We start from the raw sequence: 7,063 nt of genomic DNA, 5'->3' as shown, positions 1-7,063 counted from the left end.
CTATAAACTCATGTCCTTCAGGGTAGGAAATTGTTATTGAATTACTTCTTTAATGATTTTCCTACTGACTATTTCTTCTCACTTTCTAAAACCAGATACTCTGTCTTCTAGACTGAATTTCTAATTTTCTTACACTTATTTTATATTTTCTATTTCTTTGTATTTTTATTCTATCCTCCAGGATATTTCTTCAACGTTGTTGTTTAGTTGCTAAGTCGAGTCTGGCTCTTGCGACCCCATGAGCTGTAGCCCACCAGGCTCCCCTGTCCATGGGATTTCCCAGGCAAGGATACTAGAGTGGGTTGCCATTTCCTTCTGCAGGGAATCTTCCCAACCCAGGGATCAAACCCACACATCCTGCAGTAGCAGGCAGATTCTTTACCACTGAGCCACCAGGAAAGCTTCAACTTTGTCTCAGAATTCTTTTTATTAAATTACAAACTTCCATTTATATATATTTTTTCCTTTTCTCTTTGGCCATACCCCATGGCTTGTGGGATTTTAGTTCCCTAACCAGGGATCCAACTGGCGCCCCCTGCAGTGCAAGGGTGGAGTCTTCACCATTAGACCAACAGGGAAGTCCCTCACTTCATTTTGGGGGGGGTGGGGGTGGGGGGGGTTAAATATGTATTTATTTTTAACTGATCACTTCGTATTTTTAATTTCCAGAAAGTCTTATTTTCTTTTTTAAAAAACTATATTAAAGTATAACTGATTTATTATATTGTGTTTCAGGTGTACAGCACAGTAAATCAATTATACAGAAAGCATGAAACGCTTCATGAATTTGCATGTCACCCTTGTGCAGGGGCCATGCTCATCTTCTCTGTATTGTTCCGACTTTAGTATATGTGCTGTAGAAGCCAGGACAAGTCTTTATTGCTTTCTGAATGTTTCTTTTAATAATAGCATCCATTCTTTTGTCACGGGTGCAATGTTTTCTGTTGATTCCTGATGATATTAATTGCAGTTTGGAGGACATTTCCTTCTGGTCCCCTCATTATATGTTACACTCCAGGTTCCTTTTCTTTTGGCTTCTGTCTTTTATGCATGAGGCTTGTGAACTTGGGCTGTCTGTTCCAATTCAGGCATGAGGTCCAAAGTTGCTGATTAGAAGCCCAGTGCAGGGGCTAGAGGTGGTCAGCTGGGGCTGACTCACTGTGGGGTGGGTGAGGGAGGCATCAGTCTTCTAGTTCCTGTTAAGGTTTTTTCCTGTGTCAGTCATCATCCCCAGAAGAAATTTTCAGTCCTCTTGCCTCTACTGCCGGAGGACTGCTGCTGCTGCTAAGTCGCTTCAGTTGTGTCCGACTCTGTGCGACCCCATAGACAGCAGCCCACCAGGCTCCCCCATCCCTGGAATTCTCCAGGCAAGAACACTGGAGTGGGTTGTCATTTCCTTCTCCAATGCATGAAAGTGAAAAGTGAAAGTGAAGTCGCTCATTCGTGTCCGACTCTTAGCGATCCCATGAACTGCAGCCTACCAGGCTCCTCTGTCCATGGGATTTTCCAGGCAAGAGTACTGGAGTGGGGTGCCATTGCCTTCTCCCGCTGGAGGATTAAACACTTTCAATTTTTAAAGCCTTTACAAGTCCTAAGACTCCAATTATTTAATGCCTTTTTGGTTTTCCTCTCTCTACCTTATGAGTAGAATGGAAAATATTCAAACTTAAGGATTTAAAACCTTACACATGAGACGTTCCAGTTTTCAAAATTACGTCTCTCATTGTCTCTAGTCTTCTCCTTGAGCTTTGATGCTTTTTAATTTCCGTACTCTGCTTTCGATGTGATTTCTGGATGGAGCAGAGATAAATGGGTGTGCTCAATCCACCATGTTTAACCAGGAGGTCCTACTTCCCCAAGTCTTAATTACTTTGTTTCTCTAACTCATGAGGTGGCTGTAAAAATTAAAAGTTGTAGTGCATGTGTAAGAGGATGTTTGAAGAGATTTTTCTTGTTGTCTTAGTTTGAGCTGAGTCCTCAGGGAAAGAAGAGCATGTGGGTTCCCCACATGGTAGACAAAGACTTTACTGGACAGACAAAAGAGAACGACTCCTCTAACAGTGATGGTCCCTCATCGTCATCTTCAGCCTCTATAAATGAGACTCTTGCCAAGGGAATGAAGTGTTGTGGAGATGGAGTTGTCGGTCTGCTCTACAGAGCTCTGTTATTGCCCCTACTTCGTCCTTAGAAAGATGAGCAGAAGCTACAGACCAAGTAAGGAGAGTACCATGAGACTGGGGGTGCCTGCAGGAAAATCACTCCTTGACCGGATGATTCTTGGGTAGTAGAATTATTATCCCAGTGCTGCAAAAGAGCACAAGCAAAGCACTGTGAGAGAGGGTTTTTTAAAATTAATTAATTAATTAGGCTGTGCTGAGTCTTAGTTGGGGCACTCGGGATCTTCAATCTTCGTTGCGGCATGCAGGCTCTTTTTTAGTCGCTGCATGCTGGATCTTTAGTTGTGGCATGTAAGATCTGGTCTCCAAAGAGGGATCAAACCCGGGCCCCCTGTCAGAGAACTTTGGAAAAATTTGACGTGAGTTTACTGGTATTTGGGAGACGCATATGAACATAGGGATAAGTATCTGCTGATGGTTTGGTGAACAGGACACGTTAGGGAATGACTGGAGCCCAGACCAGGAATGGCAGTGCTCAAGAGTAGCCTGTACTTCTGGTGCCTGGCATGATAAGGATGTGGAAGTTTCTCATGGGCCAGGAGGACCTCATGGAGAGTACCTGGGTTTTAACCATATAGATGGGGCTTTGTCCAAGAGAGGTCCCTGCAGGGCAAGAAGACTCTAATGGCAAGCAACAGTGAAGAAGCTCAGGATGCTCTGCAGGACATCAGTTGGAGATGCACTGTGATACCAAGCGGTGTGGAGGGCCTGTGAGCCTCCTCAAATACCACCCTCCAAGAGAAAGCCAGCACTTAGGCACCTGTCATATGGAAGGTTCTAACAGACCTGGTCATATAAAACTACCCTTTTTCTTTCTCCCGCTGTTCCAAGCCTGGAGAAGTCAGAGGCAGGAAGTGGAGGGAGGGTGAAAAAAGAATGAAGATAAAGGTAGCCCTCTCCCCACTTCGCTGTTTCAGATCTCTGGGCTGTGAGTCCAACTTGAGTTGGGGGGTGGGGAGTGAGCTAGGAATTGAATATAAGATTGAAATTTTTAAAAACAGACTGTTCAAGACTTGTATTCCATGAAAATAACAAGAAAACCATGGGGTGTACTTGAGAAATGTGTTCTAAGGATGGGGAAGTTTGCTGACAGAACAGAGTTGAAGACAGCAGCTGATGGCAGGATGGGATGGGTTGAGGGGGAATTCTTTGTACCTTATCAAACCCAGACAGTTAAATAAATCAGTTAGAACTTAAAGTGCTAGGCATTCATTCAGTCAATATTTATTGCCAGATTCTATGTAAGTTTCAGGAAATAAAAACAAGAGTGAAGCTAAGAGTCCCTGCTTAGATAATCAAGTGAGGAAGACATTCTGTCTAAGGTAGGAACTGCATTTAGCAGCCAATAATGGAGACCAGAGATAAGATTGAAATTTTACTTTTCTCTTGCGTAAAAAATGTCCATAGATAGAGGGTCATAGTAGCTCCATTGTCAGCAGAGCCCAGGGTGCTTCTATCTTTCTGTACCACCATTCTCAGACTGTAGTTTTCATTCTTAAGACTTGTCTAAGGTGACTAAAGGGAGCTCCAGTTGTCATATTCTGCATTCCAGCCAGAAATCAGGAGGAAATGGCAAAGGGCAGAAAAGGATCCATATCAGCTTTTTTGCCCCCGTTTAGAAAGCCTTCTTGGGATTTCCCTGGCAGTTTAGCAGTTAAGACTCTGAGTTTGCAATGCAGGAGGCACAGCTTCCATCCCTTGTCAGGGAACTAGGATCCCACGTGCTGTGTGGTGTAGTAAAAACAAACAAAATAGCCTTCTTGGATGTCTCATCCAACAACTTTGGCTGACATCTCATTGGCCAGAATTTTGTCACATGACCACTCGTAGCTGCAAGGGAATGTGGGAAATATAAGAATTGTTTTCCTGAGGAAGAAGCAGAGAATGGAGTTTAGATAGGTAACCACCAAACTGTGTAGCAGTACATCCCTTTAGCTACTCAGAATCTGTTATGTTCCTCATGTGGCTGTTTGTGGTTCAGCGAGCTGTAAACCAAAGACAAGTTTTCAGCCCCCAAAACACCTGATATACAAGCAAAACTCTTGTTCAGAAAAGGAAAACACCCAGCAGTCACTGGTCACTGGTCTATTGACAGATTGTATATGTTCTCATCCCTTAAACCGGAATGTGCTAGTGGCTGCTTGGCCAGTAGAGCATAGCAGAAGTAATGCCCTATAGCCTCTGAGGCTGGGCCCTGAAAGGCAAGGCGACTGCTGTCTTGTTTGCTGAGACACTTATGCTGGGACCCCCTAGTCAGCACTCCAACTGCCCTAGGGCCACCAGCTCCACCATCTTGGGAGGAGGCCCACATTTGCCTACACAGAGAGCCATTGAGAAGCCCCAAGAATATATGAAGAAAGTGAGATGCCCAGTTAGCCCAGAGCTGCTCCAGCTGCAGCTGTGTGACTGTAATCATGTAAGATACCTCGAGTGCCCAGCCAAGCCCTTAGGAGCCAAGGGGACTCTGGGGATAACAAATAATTGTTATTCTGAGACACTAAATTTTTGGGTGGCAATAGATAACCAGAACAACACTGTGTATTGGATCTGGGGGGCAAGGACCACCTGCCCCAACACAGGAGTAAGTTCCTTGCTTGGTCTGTTTGGTTTCCCTAAGTTCTGCCCCCTTGGGAAAATCCTCATTGTTTCCCATGATCCCTTGCTCTGTCCTCATGGAGGTTGTTTTTCATTTTTTTTCGTACTTGTAAGCACGCTCAATCATATCCAACTCTTTGTGACCCTGTGGACTGTAGCCCACAAGGCTCCTCTGTCCATGGAATTTCCCAGACAAGAATACTGGAGTGGGTTGCCATTTCCTTCTCCAGGGGATCTTCCCAGACCAGGGAATGAACCTGCGTCTCCTACATCTCCTGCGTCGGCACTTGAATTCTTTACTACTGAGCCAACCAGGGGAGCCTAGTTGCTCAGTCGTGTCCGACTCTTTGTGACCCATGGATTTTTTTCATGTTTATTTGTATTTACTTATTTCTTAGTTTCAGCACGTGGGATCTTTGATCTTCGTTACAGCATGCAGGATTTTTAGCTGTGGCATGTGAACTCTTAGTCGCGACGTGTGGGATCTAGTTCCCTGATTAGGGATCAAACCCAGGCCCTCAGAATTGGGAGTGCAGAGTCTTAGCCACGGGACTCCAGGGAAGTCCCAGGGAAGTCATTTCTTGTCCTCCATCTCTCATGACCCATCTGAAGTGGGCCTTGTGGGTAACACTCTCCTTAAGGGCTATACACCTTCGGCAGCTACCTCTAGAGGGAGCCTCTTCTGTGTAAGAGATTCAGGATGTTTTTGCCAACAGCCATAGCTGCTGTAGGCCAGATGTGGGTTATGTTTGTTTTTGTTAGCATAGTTTCCTGAAATAAATAGTTGGCTTGCAGTCAGTTCTTAAGCATGAGTTACTATGGCCAAAGATCTTAAGTGAGTACATGCATGCGTTCTCACTTGCTTCAGTTGTGTCTGACTGTTTGCAACCCTGTGGAATGTCGCCTGCCAAGCTCCTCTCTCTATGGGATTCTCCAGGCAAGAATACTGGAGTGGATTGCAGGCCCTCCTCCAGGAGATCTTCCCAACCCAGGGACTGAACCTGAGTCTCCTGCATCTCCTCCACTGCAGGCAGATTCTTTGCCGCTGAGCCACTGGGGAAACCCAAAGATCTTACGTAGCATATTAAACCTTAAAGATCACATTTCGCGTGTTGGTTTCTGACTATACTCCCTAATTATTTTTCAAGGTTTGAAGGAGAAAATAACACTGCTAATCTGGTCTTTGCTGGGAGTTTTGCACCTCTCAACAGTGACCAGTGCAAAGAAATAGAGGAAAACAATAGAAAGGGAGAAACTAGAAATCTTTTCAAGAAAATTAGAGATACCTAGGGAACATTTCATGCAAAGATGGGCACAATAAAGGACAGAAATGGTATGGACCTAACAGAAGCAGAAGATATTAAAAAGAGGTGGCAAGAATACACAGAAGAACTACATGAGAAAGATCTTCATAACCCAGATAACCATGATGGTGTGACCACTCACCTAGAACCAGAGATCCTGGAATGTGAAGTGGACCTTAGGAAGCATCATTATGAACAAAGCTAGTGGAGGCGATGGAATTCCAGTTGAGCTATTTCAAATCCTAAAAGATGATGCTGTGAAAGTGCTGTACTCAATATGCCAGTGAATTTGGAAAACTCAGCAATGGCCACAGGACTAGAAGAGGTCCATTTTCATTCCAATCCCAAAGAAAGGCAATGCCAAAAAATGTTCAAACTATGCACAGTTGCACTCATCTCACACACTAGCAAAGCAATGCTCCAAATTCTCCAAACCAGGCTTTAACAGTATGGAACCACAAACTTCCAAATGTTCAAGCTGGATTTAGAAAAGGCAGAGGAACCAGAGATCAAATTGCCAACATCCGTTGGATCATCAAAAAAGCAAGAGACTTCCAGAATAACATCTAGTTCTGCTTTATTGACTGTGCTAAAGCCTTTGACTGTGTGGATGACAACAAACTGGAAAGTTCTGAAACAGATGGGAATACCAGACCACCTGACCTGCCTCCGGAGAAATCTGTATGCAGGTCAAGAAGCAACAGTTAGAACTGGACTTGGAACAACAGACTGGTTCCAAATCAAAAAAGGAGTACATCAAGGTTGTATTTTGTCACCTTCCTTATTTAACTTCTATGCAGAGTACATCATGAGAAATGTTGGGCTGGATGAAGCACAATCTGGAATCAAGATTTCTGGGAGTAATATCAATAACTTTGGATATGCAGATGACACCATCCTATGGCAGAAAGCAAAGAAGAACTAAAGAGCCTCAAGATGAAAGTGAAAGAGGAGAGTGAAAAAGTTGTCTTAAAACTCAACATTCAG

At 44.1% G+C, this 7,063-nt stretch overlaps 1 non-coding gene across 1 annotated transcript; it reads right to left on the bottom strand.

Annotated features, from left to right (window-relative positions):
• Positions 1 to 763: 763 nt before the first annotated feature.
• On the bottom strand, positions 764 to 870 carry LOC128045837 (U6 spliceosomal RNA). The gene has a single exon (XR_008199172.1). It is a non-coding gene; the product is annotated as a U6 spliceosomal RNA (small nuclear RNA).
• Between the last annotated feature and the right edge of the window lie 6,193 nt (positions 871 to 7,063).

The sequence above is a fragment of the Budorcas taxicolor genome, chromosome 3, assembly GCF_023091745.1.
Source record: "Budorcas taxicolor isolate Tak-1 chromosome 3, Takin1.1, whole genome shotgun sequence".
Lineage (NCBI taxonomy): Eukaryota > Metazoa > Chordata > Mammalia > Artiodactyla > Bovidae > Budorcas > Budorcas taxicolor.
This window is presented reverse-complemented; position numbering and strand designations above follow the sequence as displayed.